The sequence below is a fragment of the Zea mays genome, chromosome 6 (assembly GCF_902167145.1).
Source record: "Zea mays cultivar B73 chromosome 6, Zm-B73-REFERENCE-NAM-5.0, whole genome shotgun sequence".
Lineage (NCBI taxonomy): Eukaryota > Viridiplantae > Streptophyta > Magnoliopsida > Poales > Poaceae > Zea > Zea mays.
In genome coordinates this window covers 138071132-138084375 of record NC_050101.1, presented here as the reverse complement: position 1 = coordinate 138084375, position 13244 = coordinate 138071132, and the positions used below count along the sequence as shown (strand labels likewise).

Genomic DNA, 13244 nt, shown 5'->3' with positions numbered 1-13244 from the left:
CCCGGAGCCCGCCTTGAGGTAAGGAACCTCTCCCGCCCCTATCGACCTTTGTTTTGCTCTCTGCCGCGTGTAATTCCTCGCCGGAGTAGAGTAATCCCGCCGCCGAGCCGCTCCGCCGTGAACCGCCCCCCTCCGGTGCCCCTGCCCCGACCCAGACCCCACCAGAGGACTCCCCGTGCCCTCCCCAACCTTCCCGGCCGCTCAGGTCGCCTCGGAGCCCCGCCAAACGCCTGCGCCCCTCGTCTCCGGCGAGTTCTCCGCCGCGGGGACGAGCGCCGCCGCCCCAGCTAGCCGTAGGATAAGCCCAGGCCGGCCACTTGATCCCCACCGTCCGTCCCAGATCGGGCGGCCCCGTTTTAATCAGGCCAAACCCAATCCTGGCCGTCCGCCGGAGATCCAGCGGCCCAGGCCCACTTTCCCCGCACCCCGTCTCCCTGCCGTTTGGGCCCCGCCTGTCAGCCCGCCCGCGCGCGCGCTCTGCCCGCCGGCCCCGCCTGTCAGCCCGCCCGCGCGCGCTCTGCCCGCCCGGTCCCGCCTGTCAGTCGCCCAGGCCGCCGCGCGCTCGCGCGCCCGCCCGCAGGATCTAATCCTGGCCGTTCGCTTTAGATCTGACGGCCGTAGTAGCCCGATACCCCTTCGCCCGCGCGTTTTCTTAAAGAGACCCCCCGGTTTTCTGGAATTTGAACCCGCCGTCCCTGGTTTCTCGCAGATAAGTCCCTGGACCTTTTATTTAATTCAAAATAGGTATTTAGGGTATAATTTTAATCCCCAAACTTGTAAAATTCATAACTTTGTCATATGAATTCCAAATGAGGTGCTTCAAATTGCAAAATGCTCATGATGTTTTTGTCTATCTATTCAAACAATGTTTCTCTGCTGTTTCCATGTACCAATTAATAGTTAATCACCATGATAGGATTAAGGCTATTGGAACCCTATTTGAGATAATTAGAAATTGGTAGACTTTAATAAAAGTTGGATTACTTAAGTTTATGGACTTAAGCACTTAAGTTTAGTAACTTAAAACCATGTAGTAATTTAATCCCACCATTGACTTAAACCTGATTAGTGGATAGTGAATCACTTTGTATAGTCCTCTACCCCAGACCTAGGGAACACCAGAGTGCCTACCCCTTTTCAAACTATGAACTTGTGATCTCTCTGCTGCATATGTTTGGCATGTTGCTTTTTGTTTGTTATCTTCCCAAGTGCATAGTGTGAATGATTACTTTACGTAGACAACGAGCAGTCTGTGTTTCCCGAGGAGGTTGCAGAGGAAGTCCCGGATCAGCAGTTTGGTGAAGGCAAGTGTCCTCTGTCCCATTATGTCCTATTCATTTATAACTTACTACCCCGCACTACTTACTTGAAACCTAAGGATTGACTAGCTTTACATTTTACTTTATCCTTGATGACCTTATGGGCTATTATAGTTAGCACTTTGCTATTGCTTTAACATAATCAATGAACATGATGTGACTATTTATGATACTGTTATCCTGATGATGTTGATGATCTTGTGATACTCTAGGGGGCTCAGGCTGTTTCCTGAGTACCTCTCCGTAAGGACTGGTTCGTTGAGAGACCACCCGGGATAACAGTGCAACCATGAGGGTGAAATGGGATGCCCTTAGCTGATTAATTAGATGAACTAGAGGTGTAGTTGCTTAGCCGTCGTGCCGTCAATGGGGTCCAGGCACAGTGCTTGCTCTGCCGAGGCTGAGTGCCGAGATTCTTTCGTTTTGCTCTTTGTTAGTCACTCTCCTGCGGGGAGGGGTACTGTGTTTATCAAACTGGAGAAACCTAACGGGCAGCTATGATCTCTAGGGAATCTTTGTAAAAGCTACGTAGTGATGCCCTGCCGGACCACCTAGGTAGTGGTCAATGGGGATTAGCTCTGTAACACCCCAGGTGTTTATATTCCGCTCGACAAAGAGTATGAATTTAAGCACGTAATATCAGTGGATAAAACGGATGCTAAATTTCAATTAGCTTCGTCTATCGCGATTTTAATATCGCATCTGTTTTATTTGTCGCGAGTGCGACATTCTTTTTATTTTATTTATCCGGGCTCTTCCTAAATTTTCGTGATGTTCGGAACATCGTTGTTCCGAAAATCGGTGCGTCCGGTGATTATTTAAAATTCATCGCTCGCGCAAATACGAATTTAGGAAATTCAGTACGGTCCTCCGATTTCATCTCAAACAAATTTATTTTGAACTCGACGACTAAGATACTCGGGGTAAAATAATTCGAATCGCGCGAAATCGTGCGAGAGGTTATGATCTAATTTGTTCTTTAGCCCACACTGTAGAATAATCAAATCAACTGTGTTTTGGTGATGGATACATTTTTTTATCTGATTTCGACCAAACCAGTGTTGTCTTAAATATTGAATCTGCCTGTTTACGTACCGTTCGAGAAAAACGATGCGCCAGCTCATTGTCGAATTATTCTCTAGTCGAATATTCGGATAGCGGGCAAAATTCGTCTAAATATAACGAAAACGAATGCAAATTAAAATTAATTGAATTGTTTCTCTAACAAATTGACCAAGACGGATAAATCAAATATTCGGGTCGAAAGCAGATGAGTTTATCTGATCCCGAGAATATCCACCATAGTAAGCGCAGTCCAAAAATATTAAAGTTGATATTGTTTTGTTTGATTTGTTTGCATCTATATCAGACCCAAATTTTAGAGCATCAGATATTTCTGTACTCGTTTGTTTCAGAACAAAGGAAAGTCTTCTACAACCTTATCCTTGCCATCGCTTGGGATTTTTTTTCAGCAAACAACGCTAGCGCTCATATTCTTATCTTGAGTCATTGTCACCATTCTTATCCTCTCGTATGATTTCCTCCTCATCCAGAAATCAGCAATTGAAATGTCACTCACGCATTCTTCTCACATACGGCTCCTTGGGATATTTCTCGGTGCACATGCCCAGCTGTTCATATCCCTGAACATGCACAACATCCTGGAGGCTCTATCACGTCATCTTCTAGCTTCCATATGATTCCTCTCCACTAGTCATTCCTCTGAAAAATCTCCAGCCGCCGCCCTCCATCTGATATTTCTCATCCGTCGTATATCTCCTGGCGCGCGCGTTCCTTGTCTTGTCCCAGCGCCCGGCAGCTGCGCCCTGCTCCAGCTCATGGCGCGTCCCTGCCCCTCCCATGGCAGCTCCCCAGCTCGATTTCCCTCCCTAGCCATGGCCGCGCCCAAATCCTCTCCCTCCCTGTTCGGATTCCGCCAGACCTGCGTAGCTCCCTGGTGTGTCTTCCTCCCTGCGCGCTCAGCCAGCGTCCCTGCGCGCTCCGCGGTGCTCAGCTCTCCAGCTCCGGTGCCCAGCTCGCCAGGGCCGCGTGTGCTCCAGTGTCGCGCTCTGCTCGCGGAGTTCCTTCGCGGCGTTCATCTCCCTGCTCAGCTCGCCGCGCCGAACTGTCCAGCACCTCTCTGCTCCTTTCGTTCCTAGCGCGTCGAGTTGAGCTTGCCGATGATGCTTTGGCTGGTCAGCCTCTGCTCTAGCTCGCAGTTGCTGCGTTGCCGAGTCCCTGGCCGCCGTGCCCTGTGCGCTGTCCTCCGCTCGCCGGGCTGTACGTTGCTAGGATCGGAAGCACCGTCCTTCGTTTGGACAGCAACGGCGTGCACAAAAGCTTTGTTGCTGCTGTTGGAGGCTTCTCGACGAAATATCTAACAAAGGGTTGAAGCTCCAGTGCATCGCCGTCGTTTCGCTATGTCCGGCGTCGTGCTTTTTTTTTGCCGGTCATTGGTTTCCTATTCAACACAACACCGTCGTCCCCGCGTCGCACCCGGAATTTCGCCGCGCGTCCTGTTTCCTGCTCGCCAGCGTGCCCTCTCGGCTCGCTCGGCTTTAATTCCCAATCGCGTCGTTGATTCCGCCGGTTAGCGTCGTTCGACGTCGCGTCGCGGGTGCAGCTCTATATACGTCACCCCCTGTGTCGTCATCGTTCCACGCGTCAGCAAGAAATTCCAAGAGTCGGGTGAAGACGAAGCTAACAACACGATATTCCCCAAGCGCTCGACAAAATTGCCTGAATCGGAAAATCGCTACCGATCTCGGAGATTCGTGTTAGCTGTGGAAACGGTAAGCTGATAAATTATTCAAAATAGTTCGATCGTTGAATAAATTAATGTGCTAGTGCGAGGCTCATTAAGGTGCTCAATAAATTGCGTAAGTCACGAAACTCTCGTCGACTTCGCAGTTCTTGCGATTATTGAGCCAGGTTCAGTTATAACGAGTTATTTCACTATTCCGGTCAATTAGTTGAATTAGTGTACCGAGTAGAATCTTAGTAGGCATGTGTGTTGATGAAATATTTTAATCACTTATAAAGATGTAGTACAATTTATAAAACGAGAGATGAATTTAGCATTTAACCAATTAGCTAATGAGTTGTGTTTAGGCTGATTATGTTTAATGTGTTGTTCATGATGTTTGCGTTAGGTTCGTTTAATCTAGAAAAAAAACCGTGATTATTGCGCTTAGTCGTACGTTGATAACTAGTGTTTTCTGTAGGAAATAGTACAACGCCTCACCGGTAGGTGTTTAATTCACCGTCGTGTAGCCTTATTTAGGTTTGTGATATTCTTGTTTATATGCATTCATGTGCATTATGCAAATCATTTAGGTACGTTGATTAACCACGAGATGCGGAGAGTTGAGTCAAGTCGACCCCAAGCGTGGACTACTCCGCATGGTGAAGCTGATGGACCAACCTGAAGATGGTTAAATCAAGCGAATGTTCGGTTGAGGGATACTCGTCAAGCGGACGTCATCTAACAAACACTAACATAGTGTTTATTCCAGGCAAGCCCCGGTGCATGCAACTCCTTTCCTTGTGTTTTAAATACTTTTCGCACACTTAAGTCTAGTGAAATGTGCATTAGGTTCATAGGAGTTACTTGAAACCCTTTGATGCATTACTTTCCTTGATATCCATACCTTTATAGATACTTCTGTGAAGTATCAAAATATGATTTACAAAAATGCTTAGCCTTGCTTAGATCTTGTGGATAGAGGTTGTCCTTAATTTAACTCGAGAAAGGATGGCTTCTACCTGCAAGAATATTTTCATTTGGAGCAATAGTGGGATCTTACTGCAAAGTTCCCTGTGATGCTCTTTCATCCTAAGGAACAGACACAATCCTAAGGATGGAAATACTTAAATCGAGACTTGGGCTAGGAACAGGTGATGCTCCGCCCGGGTCAATTAAGGATTGGATGCGTATGTAGGCCTGTTGATCAAGGACTATCTTATCTAGCCACATGCCCTGAGAATGGGACAGGGTAAGCTTGAACCCGGCTATTCCATACATGAAAAGACAATCGCGCACTGGGCGTGGAGAGATGGCGAGAGTGGCACGTACCCTCCTGGCAACGGATCGCCTAAAAGGGGTGGTGTACTCTCGGGTGGCGCGGACCTGTTCATGCAGTGGAGGATCCGTGGGAATAGTAGACATCAAGGTTTACGAGAAACATATGTCGTGTGGTTAGAAATCCTCAGCTGAGTAAATCGATTCGGATCGCCGTTATATCCCCGGACAGTGGAGACTTGAGCTCCGACCTACAACCTAAGTCAGGATGTGAACACGATGGATAAAAATAATGTTGTCTTGATGTGATGTGAAATTAGACTAGATGCAAATAGAGTCTATTAATACTTAATATGGCGTTAAAAGATTGAAAGTAAAGACTCACTTTAGTAAGCTATTTCTGCAAAAGTATCTAAGTTGATTCTTGCTAAAGCCTCTCCTTGACTCCTATTTATCCAGCATACCCTTGAGAGTCTTTTCCTTAGTCGGGTAAGTCTTGCTGAGTAATTCCATACTGAGGGTTTTATTCCCTGTTGTTTTTCAGGTTATAGTTTTTGTGCTGCTGTTGATGGTGTTAAGTGCCGGTGGGCTCGGCCTTCTTATATAAGTATACCCCGTCTTTACCTTCTTATTGAGGATGGTCACTTGAGCTAGCATATATTTCAAACTTATAAATAATTTATAACAGTTTAAAGTTATTTCTTTGAATCACCTTTGTAATCACTCCGATCATACAAAGTAAAATTTTGTAACTTGTAAAATTTGGTAATAAGATTTCCGCTGCAAAGATATTGATGTGTGTGATTTGTGTTTACTTAATCCCGCGGTTCTGGTTGTAAGTGGTTTATCCGATGTCCTTGGGTCAATCGGACGGATCCTGTTAAGTTATTTAGTGCACATGCATAGCTGTCTGAGGTCTTTGAGACAAGGACAGGTGCATGTGGGCCCAATAACTTGGGAGGTTCTGCCACAGCTGGTATCGGAGCAGGATTAAGTATATACGGTCACATACATATTTTCAAAACAAAAGTTTTGGTTTTGGAAAACCTATTTTCAACTAAACACATTGTTTGGCTTTGAAAAACAGTTTTGAAAAACTATAATGCTAGCGACATCCTCTGTTAAGCCCTAAATTAAGGACTATTAGGTGGCTTATGTAAAAACCATAACCCATAACCGGGTGGGTATTGCATACATGTGTATTGTTATTTTTAAGGCCATTCAGTTTTGAATGGATCGACGCCCAAGGTAAGGTGAGATGTGAGAGCATGACCGAACAACCGTCGGTCTAGGGAAGTGCTTAATTGTAGCGCTTGATTATATACATGTTCCACATATGTATATATGAAGGCTGCGATGTGGAGTATTTACTTTTTTTGGGAATTCAGTACCCCATGGATGTGTATGGGTATACAGACATGGGACTACTGAGAAGTGTAATGTACTTGTAACGACGCACCTACGCTCAGGTAAGAAGGTGAGTTACCATAATGAGTTGCCCTATGGTTAAAGTGTGGCAACGGCACCTATGCGTGGCTCGGCGCTTAATGATGAGTTGGCCTCCATATAGCAATATATGGAGTATAAACTGTGATAAACTGTCATGTGTGAATTGCATCATTGGGAAATTGGGTTGTGATGGATTTTTCTGCAGGTACACTAACCTCGAAAACGTATGTGTAGCTGACGACTAATAAAATACCGTGAGAATCGTAGGTATGCCACCGGTATAGAACGTTATTGCCACATTATGTTGGCAAAAATCAGTGAGGACGTGTAGGACGAGCATGCATCCTAATTGTTGCATCATGTTTGTCACCTATACACCCAAAATGCTTCTCTCATCTTTATTCAGCAACCATTGATTGTAGATTATGTGGTGTAATGTTGTATTATGGACTTCGATGAAATAGCTGTCCTCCGTTCTTTAGATAATCTATTTAGGTGTCATATGTGTTTGCCCTTGTACTGGATGTGCCAATAGAAGGTTGTGACCTGTTTGTTTAAACCGAAAATTAGGCCATGTTCTTATTTAGTGAACCATGCCCCAAATTTGAATTTACCATTATCCCTCTACGACTAAACTCATGTAAATGAATGTTTAGATAATTTCTTTGTTGGACATAAAATGTACCCAAGCTTAAACCAAGAATCTCAAACCATGTCTCCTTCTAGAACCATTCCCTTGTTCAGTTGATGCAGGTTGAGGTCTCTATTGTATTTGGCCTCTCCTTGCGGATTGCATTGTTGCTTTATCAACCCAACCTGGGAAAGTCATGCCTGATCATTTTCCTTAATTTGGTGTCGTTGATTTCTTCATATCTATTGAAGGCATACCAACTTCATCTTGTGATTGTTTTCCTCTGTATCTAATCGGATACTAATCCTTGACCTTGTAATCTCTGCGATGGGCATAGAAATATGCTTGGGGCTGAATTAACAGTCTCCCATCGTACTCCTTTCATCAAGTTTAGGTTATGACCATGCCTTGTTGATAGTCGCCTAGAGGGGGGGTGAATAGGGCGAAACTGAAATTTACAAAAATAATCACAACTACAAGCCGGGTTAGCGTTAGAAATATCAACGAGTCCGCGAGAGAGGGCGCAAAACAAATCGCAAGCAAATAAGGAGAGTGACACGCGGATTTGTTTTACCGAGGTTCGGTTCTCGCAAACCTACTCCCCGTTGAGGAGGCCACAAAGGCCGGGTCTCTTTCAACCCTTCCCTCTCTCAAACGGTCCCTCGGACCGAGTGAGCTTTCCTTCTTCTCAATCAACCGGGAACAAAACTTCCCCGCAAGGGCCACCACACAATCGGTGCCTCTTGCCTCGGTTACAATTGAGTGTTGATCACAAGAGCAAAAGAGAAAGAAAGAATGCGATCCAAGCGCAAGAGCTCAAAAGAACACGGCAAATCTCTCTCGCTAGTCACTAAAGGCTTGAGTGGAATTGGAGAGGATTTGATCTCTTTGTATGTGTCTAGAATTGAATGCCTAGCTCTTGTAAGTGGTTAGAAGTTGGAAAACTTGGATGGCAATGAATGTGGGGTGGTTGGGGTATTTATAGCCCCAACCACCAAAAGTGACCGTTGGCTGGAGGCGTCTGCTCGATGGCGCACCGGACAGTCCGGTGCACACCGGACAGTCCGGTGCCCCTGCCACGTCATCACTGCCGTTGGATTCTAGCCGTTGGAGCTTCTGACTTGTGGGCCCGCCTGGGTGTCCGGTGCACACCGGACATGTACTGTTTGATGTCCGGTGCACCGGCATGGGCGATTCTGACTTCTGCGCGCGCTGCGCGCGCATTTAATGCACCGCAGGGAGCCGTTGGCGCCGCAGGGAGCCGTTGCTCCGCTGGCACACCGGACAGTCCGGTGTACACCGGACAGTCCGGTGAATTATAGCGGAGCGGCTGCCGCGCGAACCCGAGGCTAGCGAGTTCAGGAGGCCGAGCTTCCTTGGAGCACCGGACATGTCCGGTGCACACCGGACAGTCCGGTGAATTATAGCGCGCCGTCTTCCGAGAAATCCCGAGGGTGAAGAGTTTGAGTCTGAGTTCCCTGGTGCACCGGACAGGTACTGTTCACTGTCCGGTGGCACACCGGACAGTCCGGTGCGCCAGACCAGGGGTGCCCTCGGTTGCCCCTTTGCTCCTTTATTGAATCCAACACTTGATCTTTTTATTGGCTAGATGTGAACCTTTTGCACCTGTATAACTTATACACTAGAGCAAACTAGTCAGTCCAATATTTGTGTTGGGCAATTCAACCACCAAAATTATTTAGGAACTAGGTGTAAGCCTAATTCCCTTTCAATCTCCCCCTTTTTGGTGATTGATGCCAACACAAACCAAAGCAAATATAGAAGTGCATAATTGAACTAGTTTGCATAATGTAAGTGAAAAGGTTACTTGGAATTGAGCCAATATAACTACTTACAAGATATGCAAGGAATGTTTCTTTCTTATATAACATTTTGGACCACGTTTGCACCACATGTTTTGTTTTTGCAAATTCTTTTTGTAAATCCATTTCAAAGATCTTTTGCAAATAGTCAAAGGTACATGAATAAGAGTTTGCAAAGCATTTTCAAGATTTGAAATTGTCTCCCCCTATTTCAAATGCTTTTCCTTTGACTAAACAAAACTCCCCCTAAAAGAGATCCACCTCTTAGTGTTCAAGAGGGTTTTGATATACCATTTTTGAAATACTACTTTCTCCCCCTTTTGAACACAATAGGATACCAAATGATAAAGACTTTTAGAAAGCACTAAGTTTTTGAATTTGGTGGTGGTGGTGCGGTCCTTTTGCTTTGGGCTCATTTCTCCCCCTTTTTGGCATGAATCGCCAAAAACGGAATCATTAGAGCCCTCGAAGTGCAATCTTCCCCTTTGGTCATAAATAAGTGAGTTAAGATTATACCAAAGACGAAGTCCTTTTGCGTTTGAGCTTTTACTCTCTCCCCCAAGGATGAAGTCCTTTTCCTTGATGCTCATTTCTCCCCCAAAGAAGAGAGAGTTGCTCGGAGTGGTGGCGAAGTATGAGTTACGGAGTGGAAGCCTTTGTCTTCGCCGAAGACTCCAATTCCCTTTCAATATACCTATGACTTGGTTTGAAATAAACTTGAAAACACATTAGTCATAGCATATAAAAGAGATATGATCAAAGGTATTCAAAAGAGCTATGTGTGCAAGCTTAGCAAAAGAAATTTCTAGAATCAAGAATATTGAGCTCATGCCTAAGTCTGGTAAAAGATTGTTCATCAAGTGGCTTGGTAAAGATATCGGCTAATTGATCTTTAGTATTAATGTAAGAAATCTCGATATCCCCCTTTTGTTGGTGATCCCTAAGAAAATGATACCGAATGGCTATGTGCTTAGTGCGGCTATGCTCGACGGGATTGTCGGCCATTTTAATTGCACTCTCATTATCACATAGCAAAGGGACTTTGGTTAATTTGTAACCGTAGTCCCGCAGGGTTTGCCTCATCCAAAGCAATTGCGCGCAACAATGTCCTGCGGCAATGTACTCGGCTTCGGCGGTGGAAAGAGCGACCGAATTTTGCTTCTTTGAAGCCCAAGACACCAAGGATCTTCCCAAGAACTGGCAAGTCCCTGATGTGCTCTTCCTATTAATTTTGCACCCCGCCCAATCGGCATCCGAATAACCAATTAAATCAAATGTGGATCCCCGAGGGTACCAAAGCCCAAACTTAGGAGTATAAGCCAAATATCTCAAGATTCGTTTTACGGCCGTAAGGTGTGATTCCTTAGGGTTGGATTGGAATCTTGCACACATGCAAACGGAAAGCATAATGTCCGGTCGAGATGCACATAAATAAAGCAATGAACCAATCATTGACCGGTATACCTTTTGATCCACGGACTTACCTCCCGTGTCGAGGTCGAGATGCCCATTAGTTCCCATGGGTGTCTTGATGGGTTTGGCATCCTTCATCCTAAACTTGGTTAGAATGTCTTGAGTGTACTTCGTTTGGCTAATGAAGGTGCCCTCTTGGAGTTGCTTGACTTGGAATCCTAGAAAATACTTCAACTCCCCCATCATCGACATCTCGAATTTCTGTGTCATGATCCTACTAAACTCTTCACATGTAGACTTGTTAGTAGACCCAAATATAATATCATCAACGTAAATTTGGCATACAAACAAGTCATTTTCAAGAGTTTTAGTAAAGAGTGTAGGATCGGCCTTGCCAACTTTGAAGCCATTAGCAATAAGGAAATCTCTTAGGCATTCATACCATGCTCTTGGGGCTTGCTTGAGCCCATAAAGCGCCTTAGAGAGCCTATAGACATGGTTAGGGTACTCACTGTCTTCAAAGCCGGGAGGTTGCTCAACATAGACCTCTTCCTTGATTGGTCCGTTGAGGAAGGCACTTTTCACGTCCATTTGATAGAGCTTAAAGCCATGGTAAGTAGCATAGGCCAATAATATGCGAATTGACTCAAGCCTAGCTACGGGTGCATAGGTTTCACCAAAATCCAAACCTTCGACTTGTGAATACCCTTTGGCCACGAGTCGAGCTTTGTTCCTTGTCACCACACCATGCTCATCTTGCTTGTTGCGGAAGACCCATTTGGTTCCTACAACATTTTGGTTAGGACGTGGAACTAAATGCCATACCTCGTTCCTCGTGAAATTGTTGAGCTCCTCTTGCATCGCCACCACCCAATCCGAATCTTGGAGAGCTTCCTCTACCCTGTGTGGCTCAATAGAGGAAACAAAAGAGTAATGTTCACAAAAATGAGCAACCCGAGATCGAGTAGTTACCCCCTTATGAATGTCGCCGAGGATGGTGTCGACGGGGTGATCTCGTTGGATTGCTTGGTGGACTCTTGGGTGTGGCGGTCTTGGTTCTTCCTCATCCTCCTTTTCTTGATCATTTGTATCTCCCCCTTGATCATTGCTATTATCTTGAGGTGGCTCGTCTTCTTGATTTTGCTCTTCATCATTTTGAGCCTCATCCTCATTTTGAGTTGGTGGAGATGCTTGCATGGAGGAGGATGGTTGATCTTGTGTACTTGGAGGCTCTTCGGATTCCTTAGGACACACATCCCCGATGGACATGTTCCTTAGCGCGATGCATGGAGCCTGTTCTTCACCTATCTCATCAAGATCAACTTGCTCTACTTGAGAGCCGTTAGTTTCATCAAACACAACGTCACAAGAGACTTCAACTAGTCCAGTGGACTTGTTAAAGACCCTATATGCCCTTGTGTTTGAGTCATAACCAAGTAAAAAGCCTTCTACAGTTTTAGGAGCAAATTTAGATTTTCTACCTCTTTTAATAAGAATGAAGCATTTGCTACCAAAAACTCTAAAATATGAAATGTTGGGCTTTTTACCGGTTAGGAGTTCATATGATGTCTTCTTAAGGATTCGGTGAAGATATAACCGGTTGATGGCGTAGCAGGCGGTGTTGACGGCTTCGGCCCAAAACCGGTCCGGTGTCTTGTACTCATCAAGCATGGTTCTTGCCATGTCCAATAGAGTTCGATTCTTCCTCTCTACTACACCATTTTGTTGGGGCGTGTAGGGAGAGGAGAACTCATGCTTGATGCCCTCCTCCTCAAGGAAGCCTTCAATTTGAGAGTTCTTGAACTCCGTCCCGTTGTCGCTTCTTATCTTCTTGATCCTTAAGCCGAACTCATTTTGAGCTCGTCTCAAGAATCCCTTTAAGGTCTCTTGGGTTTGAGATTTTTCCTGTAAAAAGAATACCCAAGTGAAGCGAGAATAATCATCCACAATTACAAGGCAATACTTACTACCGCCGATGCTTATGTAAGCGATCGGGCCGAATAAGTCCATGTGTAGTAGCTCCAGCGGCCTGTCGGTAGTCATGACATTTTTGTGTGGATGATGGATGCCAACTTGCTTCCCAGCTTGGCATGCGCTACAAATCCTGTCTTTCTCAAAATGAATATTGGTTAGTCCCAAAATGTGTTCTCCCTTTAGAAGCTTGTGAAGATTCTTCATTCCAACATGGGCTAGTCGGCGGTGCCAAAGCCAACCCAAGTTAGTCTTAGCAACTAAGCAAGTGTCGAGTTCAGCTCTTTCAAAATCTACCAAGTATAGCTGACCCTCTAGCACTCCCTTAAAAGCTATTGAATCGTCACTTCTTCTAAAGACAGTAACACCAGTATCAGTAAAAAGACAGTTGTAGCCCATTTTACATAATTGGGATACGGAAAGCAAATTGTAATCTAAAGAATCTACAAGAAAAACATTGGAAATAGTATGGTCAGGTGATATAGCAATTTTACCCAAACCTTTGACCAAACCTTGATTTCCATCCCCGAATGTGATAGCTCGTTGGGGATCTTGGTTTTTCTCATATGAGGAGAACATCTTTTTCTCCCCTGTCATATGGTTTGTGCACCCACTGT

The 13244-nt window shown here is 45.3% G+C and overlaps 1 pseudogene; it reads left to right on the top strand.

The window, feature by feature from the left end:
- The first annotated feature begins 2093 nt into the window (after positions 1 to 2093).
- LOC103630064 (uncharacterized) lies at positions 2094 to 4873 on the top strand (annotated as a pseudogene).
- Positions 4874 to 13244: the final 8371 nt, after the last annotated feature.